Raw genomic sequence first — 18,412 nt, 5'->3', positions numbered from 1 at the left:
TTTGCCAATTCCACAAGACCTGTCTTGGCGAAAGGCTTCTTGAGGGGAAAGCTGTAACTCTGTGAGATGATTTCACAGAACACAAAGAAGTTTCTCAGAAAGCTTCTTTCTCTTTATTATCGGAGGATATTTCCTTTGGCCAAATAGTCTCCAAAGGGATCCGAAATATCTGTTCTCAGATTCCACAGAAATAAGGCTAGCAAAGACATCCACGAAATACAGATGTATCTCTCTGAGATGAATTAACAGAACACTAAGCAGTTTCTCAGAAAGCTTATTTCCAGATTTCATCGGAGGATATTTCCTTTTTCACCATAGCCCTCTATGGGCATCCAAATATCACTTTGCGAATTCCACAAGAACTGTCTTAGCGAAAGGCTTCTTGAGGGGAAAGCTGTAACTCTGTGAGATGATTTCACAGACACAAAGAAGTTTCTCAGAAAGCTTCTTTCTCTTTGTTTCGGAGGATATTTCCTTTGGCCCTATCGTCTTCAAAGGGATCCGAAATACCTCTTCTCAGATTCCACAGAAACAAGGCTAGCGAAGAGATCCACGAAATACAGATTTATCTCTCTGAGATGAATTAACAGAACACTAAGCAGTTTCTCAGAAAGCTTCTTTCCAGATTTCATCGGAGGATATTTCCTTTTTCACCATAGCCCTCTATGGACATCCAAATATCACTTTGCGAATTCCACAAGAACTGTCTTAGCGAAAGGCTTCTTGAGGGGAAAGCTGTAACTCTGTGAGATGATTTCACAGAACACAAAGAAGTTTCTCAGAAAGCTTCTTTCTCTTTGTTATCGGAGGATATTTCCTTTGGCCCTATCGTCTTCAAAGGGATCCGAAATATCTGTTCTCAGATTCCACAGAAATAAGGCTAGCAAAGAGATCCACGAAATACAGATGTAACTCTGTGAGATGAATTAACAGAACACTAAGCAGTTTCTCAGAAAGCTTCTTTCCAGATTTAATCTGAGGATATTTCCTTTTTCACCATAGCCCTCTATGGGCTTCCAAATATCACTTTGCGAATTCCACAAGACCTGTCTTAGCGAAAGGCTTCTTGAGGGGAAAGCTGTAACTCTGTGAGATGATTTCACAGAACACAAAGAAGTTTCTCAGAAAGCTTCTTTCTCTTTGTTATCGGAGGATATTTCCTTTGGCCCTATCGTCTTCAAAGGGATCTGAAATATCTGTTCTCAGATTCCACAGAAATAAGGCTAGCAAAGAGATCCACCAAGTACAGATGTAACTCTGTGAGATGAATTAACAGAACACTAAGCAGTTTCTCAGAAAGCTTCTTTCCAGATTTCATCTGAGGATATTTCCTTTTTCACCATAGCCCTCTATGGGCATCCAAATATCACTTTGCCAATTCCACAAGAACTGTGTTAGCGAATGGCTTCTTCGAGGGAAAGCTGTACCTCTGTGAGATGATTTCACAGAACACAAAGAAGTTTCTCAGAAAGCTTCTTTCTCTTTATTATCGAAGGATATTTCCTTTGGCCATATACTCTTCAAAGGGATCCGAAATATCTGTTCTCAGATTCCACAGAAATAAGGCTAGCAAAGACATCCACGAAATACAGATGTAACTCTGTGAGATGAATTAACAGAACACTAAGCAGTTTCTCAGAAAGCTTCTTTCCAGATTTCATGTGAGGATATTTCCTTTTTCACCGTAGAACTCTATGGGCTTCCAGATATCACTTTGCCAATTCCATAGAACTGTCATAGGGAAAGGCTTCTTGAGGGGAAAGCTGTAACTCTGTGAGATGATTTCACAGAACACAAAGAAGTTTCTCAGAAAACTTCTTTCTCTTTGTTTCGGAGGATATTTCCTTTGGCCCTATCGTCTTCAAAGGGATCCGAAATATCTCATCTCAGATTCCACAGAAATAAGGCTAGCGAAGAGATCCACGAAATACAGATGTAACTCTGTGAGATGAATTAACAGAACACTAAGCAGTTCTTCAGAAACCTTCTTTCCAGATTTCATCTGAGGATATTTCCTTTTTCACCATAGCCCTCAAAGGGCTTCCAAATATCACTTTGACAATTCCACAAAAACTGTCTTAGCGAAAGGCTTCTTGAGGGGAAAGCTGTAACTCTGTGAGATGATTTCACAGAAGACAAAGATGTTTCTCAGAAAGCTTCTTTCTCTTTGTTATCGTAGGATATTTCCTTTGCCCCTATAGTCTTCAAAGGGATCCGAAATATCTGTTCTCAGATTCCACAGAAATAAGGCTAGCAAAGAGATCCACGAAATACAGATGTAACTATGTGAGATGAATTAACAGAACACTAAGAAGTTTCTCAGAAAGCTTCTTTCCAGATTTCATCTGAGGATATTTCCTTTTTCACTATAGCCCTCTATGGGCTTCCAAATATCACTTTGCCAATTCCACAAGAACTGTCCTAGCGAATGGCTTCTTCTAGGGAAAGCTGTACCTCTGTGAGATGATTTCACAGAACACAAAGAATTTTCTCAGAAAGCTTCTTTCTCTTTGTTATCGGAGGATATTTCCTTAGGCCATATAGTCTTCAAAGGGATCCGAAATATCTGTTCTCAGATTCCACAGAAATAAGGCTAGCAAAGAGATCCACGAAATACAGATGTAACTCTGTGAGATGAATTAACAGAACACTAAGCAGTTTCTCAGAAAGCTTCTTTCCAGATTTCATCTGATGATATTTCCTTTTTCACCATAGCCCTCTATGGGCTTCCAAATATCACTTTGCCAATTCCACAAGAACTGTCCTAGCGAATGGCTTCTCCTAGCGAAAGCTGTACCTCTGTGAGATGATTTCACAGAACACAAAGAAATTTCTCAGAAAGCTTCTTTCTCTTTGTTATCGGAGGATATTTCCTTTGGCCATATAGTCTTCAAAGGGATCCGAAATATCTGTTCACAGATTCCACAGAAATGAGGCTAGCAAAGAGATCCACGAAATACAGATGTAACTCTGTGAGATGAATTAACAGAACACTAAGCAGGTTCTCAGAAAGCTTCTTTTCAGATTTCATCTGAGGATATTTCCTTTTTCACCATAGCCCTCTATGGGCTTCCAAATATCACTTTGCCAATTCCACAAGAACTGTCTTAGAGAAAGGCTTCTTTAGGGGAAAGCTGTAACTCTGTGAGATGATTTCACAGAACACATAGAAGTTTCTCAGAAAGCTTCTTTCTCTTTGTTATCGGACGATATTTCCTTTGGCCCTATCGTCTTCAAAGGGATCCGAAATATCTGTTCTCAGATTCCACAGAAAGAAGGCTAGCAAAGACATCCACGAAATACAGATGTAACACTGTGAGATGAATTAACAGAACACTAAGCAGTTTCTCAGAAAGCTTCTTTCCAGATTTCATCTGAGGATATTTCCTTTTTCACCATAGGCCTCCATAGGCTTCCAAATATCTCTTTGCCAATTCCACAAGAACTGTCTTGGCGAAAGGCTTCTTGAGTGGAAAGCTGTAACTCTGTGAGGTGATTTTACAGAACACAAAGAAGTTTCTCAGAAAGCTTCTTTGTCTTTGTTATCGGAGGATATTTCCTTTGGCCCTATCGTCTTCAAAGGGATCCGAAATATCTGTTCTCAGATTCCACAGAAATAAGGCTAGCAAAGAGATCCACGAAATACAGATGTAAGTCTCTGAGATGAATTAACAGAACACTAAGCAGTTCTTCAGAAAGCTTCTTTCCAGATTTCATCTGAGGATATTTCCTTTTTCACCATAGCAATCTAAGGGCTTCCAAATATCACTTTGCCAATTCCACAAGAACTGTCTTAGTGAAAGGCTTATTGAGGGGAAAGCTGTAACTCTGTGAGATGATTTCACAGAACACAAAGAAGTTTCTCAGAAAGCTTCTTTATTTTGTTATCGGAGGATATTTCCTTTGGCCCTATCGTCTTAAAAGGGATCCGAAATATCTGTTCTCAGATTCCACAGAAATAAGGCTAGCAAAGACATCCACGAAATACAGATGTAACTCTCTGAGATGAATTAACAGAACCCTAAGCAGTTTCTCAGAAAGCTTCTTTCCAGATTTCATCTGAGGATATTTCCTTTTTCACCATAGCCCTCTATGGGCATCCAAATATCACTTTGCCTATAACAAGAACTGTCTTAGCGAAAGGCTTCTTGAGGGGAAAGCTGTAACTCTGTGAGATGATTTCACAGAACACAAAGAAGTTTCTCAGAAAGCTTCTTTCTCTTTGTTATCGGTGCATATTTCCTTTGGCCCTATAGTCTTCAAAGGGATCCGAAATATCTGTTCTCAGATTCCACAGAAATAAGGCTAGCAAAGAGATCCACGAAATACAGATGTAACTCTGTGAGATGAATTAACAGAACACTAAGCAGTTCTTCAGAAACCTTCTTTCCAGATTTCATCTGAGGATATTTCCTTTTTCACCATAGCCCTCTAAGGGCTTCCAAATATCACTTTGACAATTCCACAAAAACTGTCTTAGCGAAAGGCTTCTTGAAGGGAAAGCTGTATCTCTGTGAGATGATTTCACAGAACACAAAGAAGTTTCTCAGAAAGCTTCTTTCTCTTTGTTATCGGTGGTTATTTCCTTTGGTCCTATAGTCTTCAAAGGGATCCGAAATATCTGTTCTCAGATTCCACAGAAATAAGGCTAGCAAAGAGATCCACGAAGTACAGATGTAACTCTGTGAGATGAATTAACAGAACACTAAGCAGTTCTTCAGAAAGTTTCTTTCCAGATTTCATCTGAGGATATTTCCTTTTTCACCCTAGCCTTCTATGGTCTTCGAAATATCACTTTGCCAATTACACAAGAACTGTCTTAGCGAAAGGCTTCTTGAGGGGAAAGCTGTAACTCTGTGAGATGATTTCACAGAACACAAAGAAGTTTCTCAGAAAGCTTCTTTCTCTTTGTAATCGGAGGATATTTCCTTTGGCCCTATCGTCTTCAAAGGGATCCGAAATATCTGTTCTCAGATTCCACAGAAATTAAGCTAGCAAAGGGATCCACGAAATACAGATGTAACTCTGTGAGATGAATTAACAGAACACTAAGCAGTTTCTCAGAAAGCTTCTTTCCAGATTTAATCTGAAGATATTTCCTTTTTCACCAAAGTCCTCTATGGGCTTCCAAATATCACTTTTCCAATTCCACAAGAACTGTTTTATCGAAAGGCTTCTTGAGGGGAAAGCTGTAACTCTGTGAGATGATTTCACAGAACACAAAGAAGTTTCTCAAAAAGCTTCTTTCTCTTTGTATCGGAGGATATATCCTTTGGCCATATAGTCTTCAATGGGATCCGAAATATCTGTTCTCAGATTCCACAGAAATAAGGCTAGCAAAGAGATCCACCAAATAAAGATGTAAGTCTATGAGATGAATTAACAGAACACTAAGCAGTTTCTCAGAAAGCTTCTTTCCAGATTTCATCTCAGGATATTTCCTTTTTCACCATAGCCCTCTATGGGCTTCCAAATATCACTTTGCCAATTCCACAAGAACTGTCTTAGAGAAAGGCTTCTTGAGGGGAAAGCTGTAACTCTGTGAGATGATTTCACAGAACACAAAGAAGTTTCTCAGAAAGCTTCTTTGTCTTTGTTATCGGAGGATATTTCCTTTGGCCCTATCGTCTACAAAGGGATCCGAAATATCTGTTCTCAGATTCCACAGAAATAAGGGTAGCAAAGACATCCACGAGATACAGATGTAACTCTCTGAATTGAATTAACAGAACACTAAGCAGTTTCTCAGAAAGCTTATTTCCAGATTTCATCGGAGGATATTTCCTTTTTCACCATAGCCGTCTATGGGCTTCCCAATATCACTTTGCCAATTCCATAAGAACTGTCTTAGCGAAAGGCTTCTGGAGGGGAAAGCAGTAACTCTGTGAAATGATTTCACAGAACACAAAGAAGTTTCTCAGAAAGCTTCTTTCTCTTTGTTATCGGAGGATATTTCCTTTGGCCCTATCGTCTTCAAAGGGATCCGAAATATCTGTTCTCAGATTCCACAGAAATAAGGCTAGCAAAGAGATCCAGGAAATACAGATGTAACTCTGTGAGATGAATTAACAGAACACTAAGCAGTTTCTCAGAAAGCTTCTTTCCAGATTTCATCTGAGGATATTTCCTTTTTCACCATAGCCCTCTAAGGGCTTCCAAATATCACTTTGACAATTCCACAAAAACTGTCTTAGCGAAAGGCTTCTTGAGGGGAAAGCTGTAACTCTGTGAGATGATTTCACAGAACACAAAGAAGTTTCTCGGAAAGCTCCTTTCTCTTTGTTATCGGTGGATATTTCCTTTGGCCCTATAGTCTTCAAAGGGATCCGAAATATCTGTTCTCAGATTCCACAGAAATACGGCTAGCAAAGAGATCCACGAAATACAGATGTAACTCTATGAGATGAATTAACAGAACACTAAGCAGTTCTTCAGAAAGCTTCTTTCCAGATTTCATCTGAGCATATTTCCTTTTTCACCGTAGACTTCTATGGGCTTCCAAATATCACTTTGCCAATTCCACAAAAACTCTCTTAGCGAAAGGCTTCTTGAGGGGAAAGCTGTAACTCTGTGAGATGATTTCACAGAACACAAAGAAGTTTGTCAGAAAGCTTCTTTCTCTTTGTTATCGGAGGATATTTCCTTTGGCCCTATAGTCTTCAAAGGGATCCGAAATATCTGTTCTCAGATTCCACAGAAATTAAGCTAGCAAAGAGATCCACGAAATACAGATGTAACTCTGTGAGATGAATTAACAGAACACTAAGCAGTTTCTCAGAAAGCTTCTTTCCAGATTTCATCTGAAGATATTTCCTTTTTCACCATAATCCTCTATGGGCTTCCAAATATCACTTTGCCAATTCCACAAGAACTGTTTTATCGAAAGGCTTCTTGAGGGGAAACCTGTAACTCTGTGAGATGATTTCACAGAACACAAAGAAGTTTCTCAGAAAGCTTCTTTCTCTTTGTTATCGGAGGATATTTCCTTTGGCCATATAGTCTTCAATGGTATCCGAAATATCTGTTCTCAGATTCCACAGAAATAAGGCTAGCAAAGAGATCCACGAAATACAGATGTAAGTCTGTCAAATGAATTAACAGAACACTACGCAGTTTCTCAGAAAGCTTCTTTCCAGATTTCATCTCAGGATACTTCCTTTTTCACCATTGCCCTCTATGGGCTTCCAAATATCACTTTGCCAATTCCACAAGAACTGTCTTAGCTAAAGGCTTCTTCAGGGGAAAGCTGTAACGCTGTGAGATGATTTCACAGAACACAAAGAAGTTTCTCAGAAAGCTTCTTTCTCTTTGTTATCGGAGGATATTTCCTTTGGCCCTATCGTCTTCAAAGGGATCCGAAATATCTGTTCTCAGATTCCACAGAAATAAGGCTAGCAAAGACATCCACGAAATACAGATGTAAGTCTGTGAGATGAATTAACAGAACACTAAGCAGCTTCTCAGAAAGCTTCTTTCCAGATTTCATCTGAGGATATTTCCTTTTTCACCATAGCCCTCTATGGGCATCCAAATATCACTTTGCCAATTCCACAAGAACTGTGTTAGCGAATGGCTTCTTCGAGGGAAAGCTGTACCTCTGTGAGATGATTTCACAGAACACAAAGAAGTTTCTCAGAAAGCTTCTTTCTCTTTATTATCGAAGGATATTTCCTTTGGCCATATACTCTTCAAAGGGATCCGAAATATCTGTTCTCAGATTCCACAGAAATAAGGCTAGCAAAGACATCCACGAAATACAGATGTAACTCTGTGAGATGAATTAACAGAACACTAAGCAGTTTCTCAGAAAGCTTCTTTCCAGATTTCATCTGAGGATATTTCCTTTTTCACCGTAGAACTCTATGGGCTTCCAGATATCACTTTGCCAATTCCACAAGAACTGTCTTAGGGAAAGGCTTCTTGAGGGGAAAGCTGTAACTCTGTGAGATGATTTCACAGAACACAAAGAAGTTTCTCAGAAAACTTCTTTCTCTTTGTTTCGGAGGATATTTCCTTTGGCCCTATCGTCTTCAAAGGGATCCGAAATATCTCATCTCAGATTCCACAGAAATAAGGCTAGCGAAGAGATCCACGAAATACAGATGTATCTCTCTGAGATGAATTAACAGAACACTAAGCAGTTTCTCAGAAAGCTTCTTTCCAGATTTCATCGGAGGATATTTCCTTTTTCACCATAGCCCTCTATGGGCATCCAAATATCACTTTGCGAATTCCACAAGAACTGTCTTAGCGAAAGGCTTCTTGAGGGGAAAGCTGTAACTCTGTGAGATGATTTCACAGAACACTAAGAAGTTTCTCAGAAAGCTTCTTTCTCTTTGTTATCGGAGGATATTTCCTTTGGCCCTATCGTCTTCAAAGGGATCCGAAATATCTGTTCTCAGATTCCACAGAAATAAGGCTAGCAAAGAGAACCACGAAATACAGATGTAACTCTGTGAGATGAATTAACAGAACACTAAGCAGTTCTTCAGAAAGCTTCTTTCCAGATTTCATCTGAGGATATTTCCTTTTTCACCAAAGCCCTCTAAGGGCTTCCAAATATCACTTTGCCAATTCCACAAGACCTGTCTTGGCGAAAGGCTTCTTGAGGGGAAAGCTGTAACTCTGTGAGATGATTTCACAGAACACAAAGAAGTTTCTCAGAAAGCTTCTTTCTCTTTATTATCGGAGGATATTTCCTTTGGCCAAATAGTCTCCAAAGGGATCCGAAATATCTGTTCTCAGATTCCACAGAAATAAGGCTAGCAAAGACATCCACGAAATACAGATGTATCTCTCTGAGATGAATTAACAGAACACTAAGCAGTTTCTCAGAAAGCTTATTTCCAGATTTCATCGGAGGATATTTCCTTTTTCACCATAGCCCTCTATGGGCATCCAAATATCACTTTGCGAATTCCACAAGAACTGTCTTAGCGAAAGGCTTCTTGAGGGGAAAGCTGTAACTCTGTGAGATGATTTCACAGACACAAAGAAGTTTCTCAGAAAGCTTCTTTCTCTTTGTTTCGGAGGATATTTCCTTTGGCCCTATCGTCTTCAAAGGGATCCGAAATACCTCTTCTCAGATTCCACAGAAATAAGGCTAGCGAAGAGATCCACGAAATACAGATTTATCTCTCTGAGATGAATTAACAGAACACTAAGCAGTTTCTCAGAAAGCTTCTTTCCAGATTTCATCGGAGGATATTTCCTTTTTCACCATAGCCCTCTATGGACATCCAAATATCACTTTGCGAATTCCACAAGACTGTCTTAGCGAAAGGCTTCTTGAGGGGAAAGCTGTAACTCTGTGAGATGATTTCACAGAACACAAAGAAGTTTCTCAGAAAGCTTCTTTCTCTTTGTTATCGGAGGATATTTCCTTTGGCCCTATCGTCTTCAAAGGGATCCGAAATATCTGTTCTCAGATTCCACAGAAATAAGGCTAGCAAAGAGATCCACGAAATACAGATGTAACTCTGTGAGATGAATTAACAGAACACTAAGCAGTTTCTCAGAAAGCTTCTTTCCAGATTTAATCTGAGGATATTTCCTTTTTCACCATAGCCCTCTATGGGCTTCCAAATATCACTTTGCGAATTCCACAAGAACTGTCTTAGCGAAAGGCTTCTTGAGGGGAAAGCTGTAACTCTGTGAGATGATTTCACAGAACACAAAGAAGTTTCTCAGAAAGCTTCTTTCTCTTTGTTATCGGAGGATATTTCCTTTGGCCCTATCGTCTTCAAAGGGATCTGAAATATCTGTTCTCAGATTCCACAGAAATAAGGCTAGCAAAGAGATCCACCAAGTACAGATGTAACTCTGTGAGATGAATTAACAGAACACTAAGCAGTTTCTCAGAAAGCTTCTTTCCAGATTTCATCTGAGGATATTTCCTTTTTCACCATAGCCCTCTATGGGCATCCAAATATCACTCTGCCAATTCCACAAGAACTGTGTTAGCGAATGGCTTCTTCGAGGGAAAGCTGTACCTCTGTGAGATGATTTCACAGAACACAAAGAAGTTTCTCAGAAAGCTTCTTTCTCTTTATTATCGAAGGATATTTCCTTTGGCCATATACTCTTCAAAGGGATCCGAAATATCTGTTCTCAGATTCCACAGAAATAAGGCTAGCAAAGACATCCACGAAATACAGATGTAACTCTGTGAGATGAATTAACAGAACACTAAGCAGTTTCTCAGAAAGCTTCTTTCCAGATTTCATGTGAGGATATTTCCTTTTTCACCGTAGAACTCTATGGGCTTCCAGATATCACTTTGCCAATTCCACAAGAACTGTCATAGGGAAAGGCTTCTTGAGGGGAAAGCTGTAACTCTGTGAGATGATTTCACAGAACACAAAGAAGTTTCTCAGAAAACTTCTTTCTCTTTGTTTCGGAGGATATTTCCTTTGGCCCTATCGTCTTCAAAGGGATCCGAAATATCTCATCTCAGATTCCACAGAAATAAGGCTAGCGAAGAGATCCACGAAATACAGATGTATCTCTCTGAGATGAATTAACAGAACACTAAGCAGTTTCTCAGAAAGCTTCTTTCCAGATTTCATCGGAGGATATTTCCTTTTTCACCATAGCCCTCTATGGGCATCCAAATATCACTTTGCGAATTCCACAAGAACTGTCTTAGCGAAAGGCTTCTTGAGGGGAAAGCTGTAACTCTGTGAGATGATTTCACAGAACACAAAGAAGTTTCTCAGAAAGCTTCTTTCTCTTTGTTATCGGAGGATATTTCCTTTGGCCCTATCGTCTTCAAAGGGATCCGAAATATCTGTTCTCAGATTCCACAGAAATAAGGCTAGCAAAGAGAACCACGAAATACAGATGTAACTCTGTGAGATGAATTAACAGAACACTAAGCAGTTCTTCAGAAAGCTTCTTTCCAGATTTCATCTGAGGATATTTCCTTTTTCACCAAAGCCCTCTAAGGGCTTCCAAATATCACTTTGCCAACTCCACAAGACCTGTCTTGGCGAAAGGCTTCTTGAGGGGAAAGCTGTAACTCTGTGAGATGATTTCACAGAACACAAAGAAGTTTCTCAGAAAGCTTCTTTCTCTTTATTATCGGAGGATATTTCCTTTGGCCAAATAGTCTCCAAAGGGATCCGAAATATCTGTTCTCAGATTCCACAGAAATAAGGCTAGCAAAGACATCCACGAAATACAGATGTATCTCTCTGAGATGAATTAACAGAACACTAAGCAGTTTCTCAGAAAGCTTATTTCCAGATTTCATCGGAGGATATTTCCTTTTTCACCATAGCCCTCTATGGGCATCCAAATATCACTTTGCGAATTCCACAAGAACTGTCTTAGCGAAAGGCTTCTTGAGGGGAAAGCTGTAACTCTGTGAGATGATTTCACAGACACAAAGAAGTTTCTCAGAAAGCTTCTTTCTCTTTGTTTCGGAGGATATTTCCTTTGGCCCTATCGTCTTCAAAGGGATCCGAAATATCTCTTCTCAGATTCCACAGAAATAAGGCTAGCGAAGAGATCCACGAAATACAGATTTATCTCTCTGAGATGAATTAACAGAACACTAAGCAGTTTCTCAGAAAGCTTCTTTCCAGATTTCATCGGAGGATATTTCCTTTTTCACTATAGCCCTCTATGGACATCCAAATATCACTTTGCGAATTCCACAAGAACTGTCTTAGCGAAAGGCTTCTTGAGGGGAAAGCTGTAACTCTGTGAGATGATTTCACAGAACACAAAGAAGTTTCTCAGAAAGCTTCTTTCTCTTTGTTATCGGAGGATATTTCCTTTGGCCCTATCGTCTTCAAAGGGATCCGAAATAACTGTTCTCAGATTCCACAGAAATAAGGCTAGCAAAGAGATCCACGAAATACAGATGTAACTCTGTGAGATGAATTAACAGAACACTAAGCAGTTTCTCAGAAAGCTTCTTTCCAGATTTAATCTGAGGATATTTCCTTTTTCACCATAGCCCTCTATGGGCTTCCAAATATCACCTTGCCAGTTCCACAAGAACTGTCTTAGCGAAATGCTTCTTGAGGGGAAAGCTGTAACTCTGTGAGCTGATTTCACAGAACACAAAGAAGTTTCTCGGAAAGCTCCTTTCTCTTTGTTATCAGTGGATATTTCCTTTGGCCCTATAGTCTTCAAAGGGATCCGAAATATCTGTTCTCAGATTCCACAGAAATAAGGCTAGCAAAGAGATCCACGAAATACAGATGTAACTCTATGAGATGAATTAACAGAACACTAAGCAGTTCTTCAGAAAGCTTCTTTCCAGATTTCATCTGAGCATATTTCCTTTTTCACCGTAGACTTCTATGGGTTTCCAAATATCACTTTGCCAATTCCACAAAAACTCTCTTAGCGAAAGGCTTCTTGAGGGGAAAGCTGTAACTCTGTGAGATGATTTCACAGAACACAAAGAAGTTTCTCAGAAAGCTTCTTTCTCTTTGTTATCGGAGGATATTTCCTTTGGCCCCATAGTCTTCAAAGGGATCCGAAATATCTGTTCTCAGATTCCACAGAAATTAAGCTAGCAAAGAGATCCACGAAATACAGATGTAACACTGTGAGATGAATTAACAGAACACTAAGCAGTTTCTCAGAAAGCTTCTTTCCAGATTTCATCTGAAGATATTTCCTTTTTCACCATAATCCTCTATGGGCTTCCCAATATCACTTTGCCAATTCCACAAGAACTGTTTTAGCGAAAGGCTTCTTGAGGGGAAACCTGTAACTCTGTGAGATGATTTCACAGAACACAAAGAAGTTTCTCAGAAAGCTTCTTTCTCTTTGTTATCGGAGGATATTTCCTTTGGCCATATAGTCTTCAATGGGATCCGAAATATCTGTTCTCAGATTCCACAGAAATAAGGCTAGCAAAGAGATCCACGAAATACACATGTAAGTCTGTGAGATGAATTAACAGAACACTACTTAGTTTCTCAGAAAGCTTCTTTCCAGATTTCATCTCAGGATACTTCCTTTTTCACCATAGCCCTCTATGGGCTTCCAAATATCACTTTGCCAATTCCACAAGAACTGTCTTAGCTAACGGCTTCTTGAGGGGAAAGCTGTAACGCTGTGAGATGATTTCACAGAACACAAAGAAGTTTCTCAGAAAGCTTCTTTCTCTTTGTTATCGGAGGATATTTCCTTTGGCCCTATCGTCTTCAAAGGGATCCGAAATATCTGTTCTCAGATTCCACAGAAATAAGGCTAGCAAAGACATCCACGAAATACAGATGTAACACTCTGAGTTGAATTAACAGAACACTAAGCAGTTTCTCAGAAAGCTTCTTTCCAGATTTCATCTGAGGATATTTCCTTTTTCACCATAGCCCTCTATGGGAATCCAAATATCACTTTGCCAATTCCACAAGAACTGTGTTAGCGAATGGCTTCTTCGAGGGAAAGCTGTACCTCTGTGAGATGATTTCACAGAACACAAAGAAGTTTCTCAGAAAGCTTCTTTCTCTTTATTATCGGAGGATATTTCCTGTGGCCTTATACTCTTCAAAGGGGTCCGAAATATCTGTTCTCAGATTCCACAGTAATAAGGCTAGCAAAGACATCCACGAAATACAGATGTAACTCTGTGAGATGAATTAACAGAACACTAAGCAGTTTCTCAGAAAGCTTCTTTCCAGATTTCATCTGAGGATATTTCCTTTTTCACCATAGAACTCCATGGGCTTCCAGATATCACTTTGCCAATTCCACAAGAACTGTCTTAGGGAAAGGCTTCTTGAGGGGAAAGCTGTAACTCTGTGAGATGATTTCACAGAACACAAAGAAGTTTCTCAGAAAACTTCTTTCTCTTTGTTTCGGAGGATATTTCCTTTGGCCCTATCGTCTTCAAAGGGATCCGGAATATCTCTTCTCAGATTCCACAGAAATAAGGCTAGCGAAGAGATCCATGAAATACAGATGTATCTCTCTGAGATGAATTAACAGAACACTAAGCAGTTTCTCAGAAAGCTTCTTTCCAGATTTCATCGGAGGATATTTCCTTTTTCACCATAGCCCTCTATGGGCATCCAAATATCACTTTGCGAATTCCACAAGAACTGTCTTAGCGAAAGGTTTCTTGAGGGGAAAGCTGTAACTCTGTGAGATGATTTCACAGAACACAAAGAAGTTTCTCAGAAAGCTTCTTTCTCTTTGTTATCGGAGGATATTTCCTTTGGCCCTATCGTCTTCAAAGGGATCCGAAATATCTGTTCTCAGATTCCACAGAAATAAGGCTAGCAAAGAGATCCACGAAATACAGATGTAACTCTGTGAGATGAATTAACAGAACACTAAGCAGTTCTTCAGAAAGCTTCTTTCCAGATTTCATCTGAGGATATTTCCTTTTTCACCAAAGCCCTCTAAGGGCTTCCAAATATCACTTTGCCAATTCCACAAGACCTGTCTTGGCGAAAGGCTTCTTGAGGGGAAAGCTGTAACTCTGTGAGATGATTTCACAGAACACAAAGAAGTTTCTCAGAAAGCTTCTTTCTCTTTATTATCGGAGGATATTTCCTTTGGCCAAATAGTCTCCAAAGGGATCCGAAATATCTGTTCTCAGATTCCACAGAAATAAGGCTAGCAAAGACATCCACGAAATACAGATGTATCTCTCTGAGATGAATTAACAGAACACTAAGCAGTTTCTCAGAAAGCTTATTTCCAGATTTCATCGGAGGATATTTCCTTTTTCACCATAGCCCTCTATGGGCATCCAAATATCACTTTGCGAATTCCACAAGAACTGTGTTAGCGAAAGGCTTCTTGAGGGGAAAGCTGTAACTCTGTGAGATGATTTCACAGAACACAAAGAAGTTTCTCAGAAAGCTTCTTTCTCTTTGTTTCGGAGGATATTTCCTTTGGCCCTATCGTCTTCAAAGGGATCCGAAATATCTCTTCTCAGATTCCACAGAAATAAGGCTAGCGAAGAGATCCACGAAATACAGATGTATCTCTCTGAGATGAATTAACAGAACACTAAGCAGTTTCTCAGAAAGCTTCTTTCCAGATTTCATCGGAGGATATTTCCTTTTTCACCATAGCCCTCTATGGACATCCAAATATCACTTTGCGAATTCCACAAGAACTGTCTTAACGAAAGGCTTCTTGAGGGGAAAGCTGTAACTCTGTGAGATGATTTCACAGAACACAAAGAAGTTTCTCAGAAAGCTTCTTTCTCTTTGTTATCGGAGGATATTTCCTTTGGCCTTATCGTCTTCAAAGGGATCCGAAATATCTGTTCTCAGATTCCACAGAAATAAGGATAGCAAAGAGATCCACGAAATACAGATGTAACTCTGTGAGATGAATTAACAGAAGTCTAAGCAGTTCTTCAGAAAGCTACTTTCCAGATTTCATCTGAGGATATTTCCTTTTTCACCAAAGCCCTCTAAGGGCTTCCAAATATCACTTTGCCAATTCCACAAGACCTGTCTTGGCGAAAGGCTTCTTTAGGGGAAAGCTGTAACTCTGTGAGATGATTTCACAGAACACAAAGAAGTTTCTCAGAAAGCTTCTTTCTCTTTGTTATCGGAGGATATTTCCTTTGGCCATATAGTCTTCAAAGAGATCCGAAATATATGTTCTCAGATTCCACAGAAATAAGGCTAGCAAACAGATCCACGAAATACAGATGTAACTCTGTGAGATGAATTAACAGAACACTAAGCAGTTTCTCAGAAAGCTTCTTTCCAGATTTCATCTGAGGATATTTCCTTTTTCACCATAGCCCTCTATGGGCATCGAAATATCACTTTGCCAATTCCACAAGAACTATCTTAGCGAATGGCTTCTTCTATGGAAAGCTGTAACTCTGTGAGATGAATTCACAGAACACAAAGAAGTTTCTCAGAAAGCTTCTTTCTCTTTGTTATCGGAGGATATTTCCTTTGGCCCTATCGTCTTCAAAGGGATCCGAAATATCTGTTCTCAGATTCCACAGAAATAAGGCTAGCAAAGAGATCCAGGAAATACAGATGTAACTCTGTGAGATGAATTAACAGAACACTCAGCAGTTTCTCAGAAAGCTTCTTTCCAGATTTCATCTGAGGATATTTCCTTTTTCACCATAGCCGACTAAGGGCTTCCAGATATCACTTTGCCAATACCACAAGAACTGTCTTAGCGAAAGGCTTCTGGAGCGGAAAGCTGTAACTCTGTGAGATGATTTCACGGAACATAAAGAAGTTTCTCAGAAAGCTTCTTTCTCTTTGTTATCGGAGGATATTTCCTTTGGCCCTTTGGTCTTCATAGGGATCCGAAATATCTGTTCTCAGATTCCACAGAAATAAGGCTAGCAAAGAGATCCACGAAATAGAGATGTAACTCTGTGAGATGAATTAACAGAACACTAAGCAGTTCTTCAGAAAGCTTCTTTCCAGATTTCATCTGAGGATATTTCCTTTTTCACCATAGCCCTTTTAGGGCTTCCAAATATCACTTTGCCCATTCCACAAGACCTGTCTTGGCGAAAGGCTTCTTGAGGCGAAAGCTGTAACCCTGTGAGATGATTTCACAGAACACAAAGAAGTTTCTCAGAAAGCTTCTTTCTCTTTGTTATCGGAGGATATTTCCTTTGGCCATATAGTCTTCAAAGGGATCCGAAATATCTGTTCTCAGATTCCACAGAAATAAGGCTAGCAAACAGATCCACGAAATACAGATGTAAGTCTGTGAGATGAATTAACAGAACACTAAGCAATGTCTCAGAAAGCTTCTTTCTAGATTTCATCTGAGGATATTTCCTTTTTCACCAAAGCCCTCTAAGGGCTTCCAAATATCACTTTGCCAATTCCACAAGACCTCTCTTGGCGAAAGGCTTCTTGAGGGGAAAGCTGTAACTCTGTGAGATGATTTCACAGAACACAAAGAAGTTTCTCAGAAAGCTTCTTTCTCTTTATTATCGGAGGATATTTCCTTTGGCCAAATAGTCTCCAAAGGGATCCGAAATATCTGTTCTCAGATTCCACAGAAATAAGGCTAGCAAAGACATCCACGAAATACAGATGTATCTCTCTGAGATGAATTAACAGAACACTAAGCAGTTTCTCAGAAAGCTTATTTCCAGATTTCATCGGAGGATATTTCCTTTTTCACCATAGCCCTCTATGGGCATCCAAATATCACTTTGCGAATTCCACAAGAACTGTGTTAGCGAAAGGCTTCTTGAGGGGAAAGCTGTAACTCTGTGAGATGATTTCACAGAACACAAAGAAGTTTCTCAGAAAGCTTCTTTCTCTTTGTTTCGGAGGATATTTCCTTTGGCCCTATCGTCTTCAAAGGGATCCGAAATATCTCTTCTCAGATTCCACAGAAATAAGGCTAGAGAAGAGATCCACGAAATACAGATGTATCTCTCTGAGATGAATTAACAGAACACTAAGCAGTTTCTCAGAAAGCTTCTTTCCAGATTTCATCTGAGGATATTTCCTTTTTCACCATAGCCCTCTATGGACATCCAAATATCACTTTGCGAATTCCACAAGAACTGTCTTAACGAAAGGCTTCTTGAGGGGAAAGCTGTAACTCTGTGAGATGATTTCACAGAACACAAAGAAGTTTCTCAGAAAGCTTCTTTCTCTTTGTTATCGGAGGATATTTCCTTTGGCCCTATCGTCTTCAAAGGGATCCGAAATATCTCTTCTCAGATTCCACAGAAATAAGGATAGCAAAGAGATCCAAGAAATACAGATGTAACTCTGTGAGATGAATTAACAGAACACTAAGCAGTTCTTCAGAAAGCTACTTTCCAGATTTCATCTGAGGATATTTCCTTTTTCACCAAAGCCCTCTAAGGGCTTCCAAATATCACTTTGCCAATTCCACAAGACCTGTCTTGGCGAAAGGCTTCTTTAGGGGAAAGCTGTAACTCTGTGAGATGATTTCACAGAACACAAAGAAGTTTCTCAGAAAGCTTCTTTCTCTTTGTTATCGGAGGATATTTCCTCTGGCCATATAGTCTTCAAAGGGATCCGAAATATCTGTTCTCAGATTCCACAGAAATAAGGCTAGCAAACAGATCCACGAAATACAGATGTAACTCTGTGAGATGAATTAACAGAACACTAAGCAGTTTCTCAGAAAGCTTCTTTCCAGATTTCATCTGAGGATATTTCCTTTTTCACCATAGCCCTCTATGGGCATCCAAATATCACTTTGCCAATTCCACAAGAACTGTCTTAGCGAATGGCTTCTTCTACGGAAAGCTGTAACTCTGTGAGATTAATTCACAGAACACAAAGAAGTTTCTCAGAAAGCTTCTTTCTCTTTGTTATCAGAGGATATTTCCTTTGGCCCTATCGTCTTCAAAGGGATCCGAAATATCTGTTCTCAGATTCCACAGAAATAAGGCTAGCAAAGAGATCCACGAAATACAGATGTAACTCTGTGAGATGAATTAACAGAC

Source organism: Macaca fascicularis, chromosome 15 (assembly GCF_037993035.2).
Source record: "Macaca fascicularis isolate 582-1 chromosome 15, T2T-MFA8v1.1".
Lineage (NCBI taxonomy): Eukaryota > Metazoa > Chordata > Mammalia > Primates > Cercopithecidae > Macaca > Macaca fascicularis.
Note: the sequence above shows the minus strand (reverse complement) of the source record.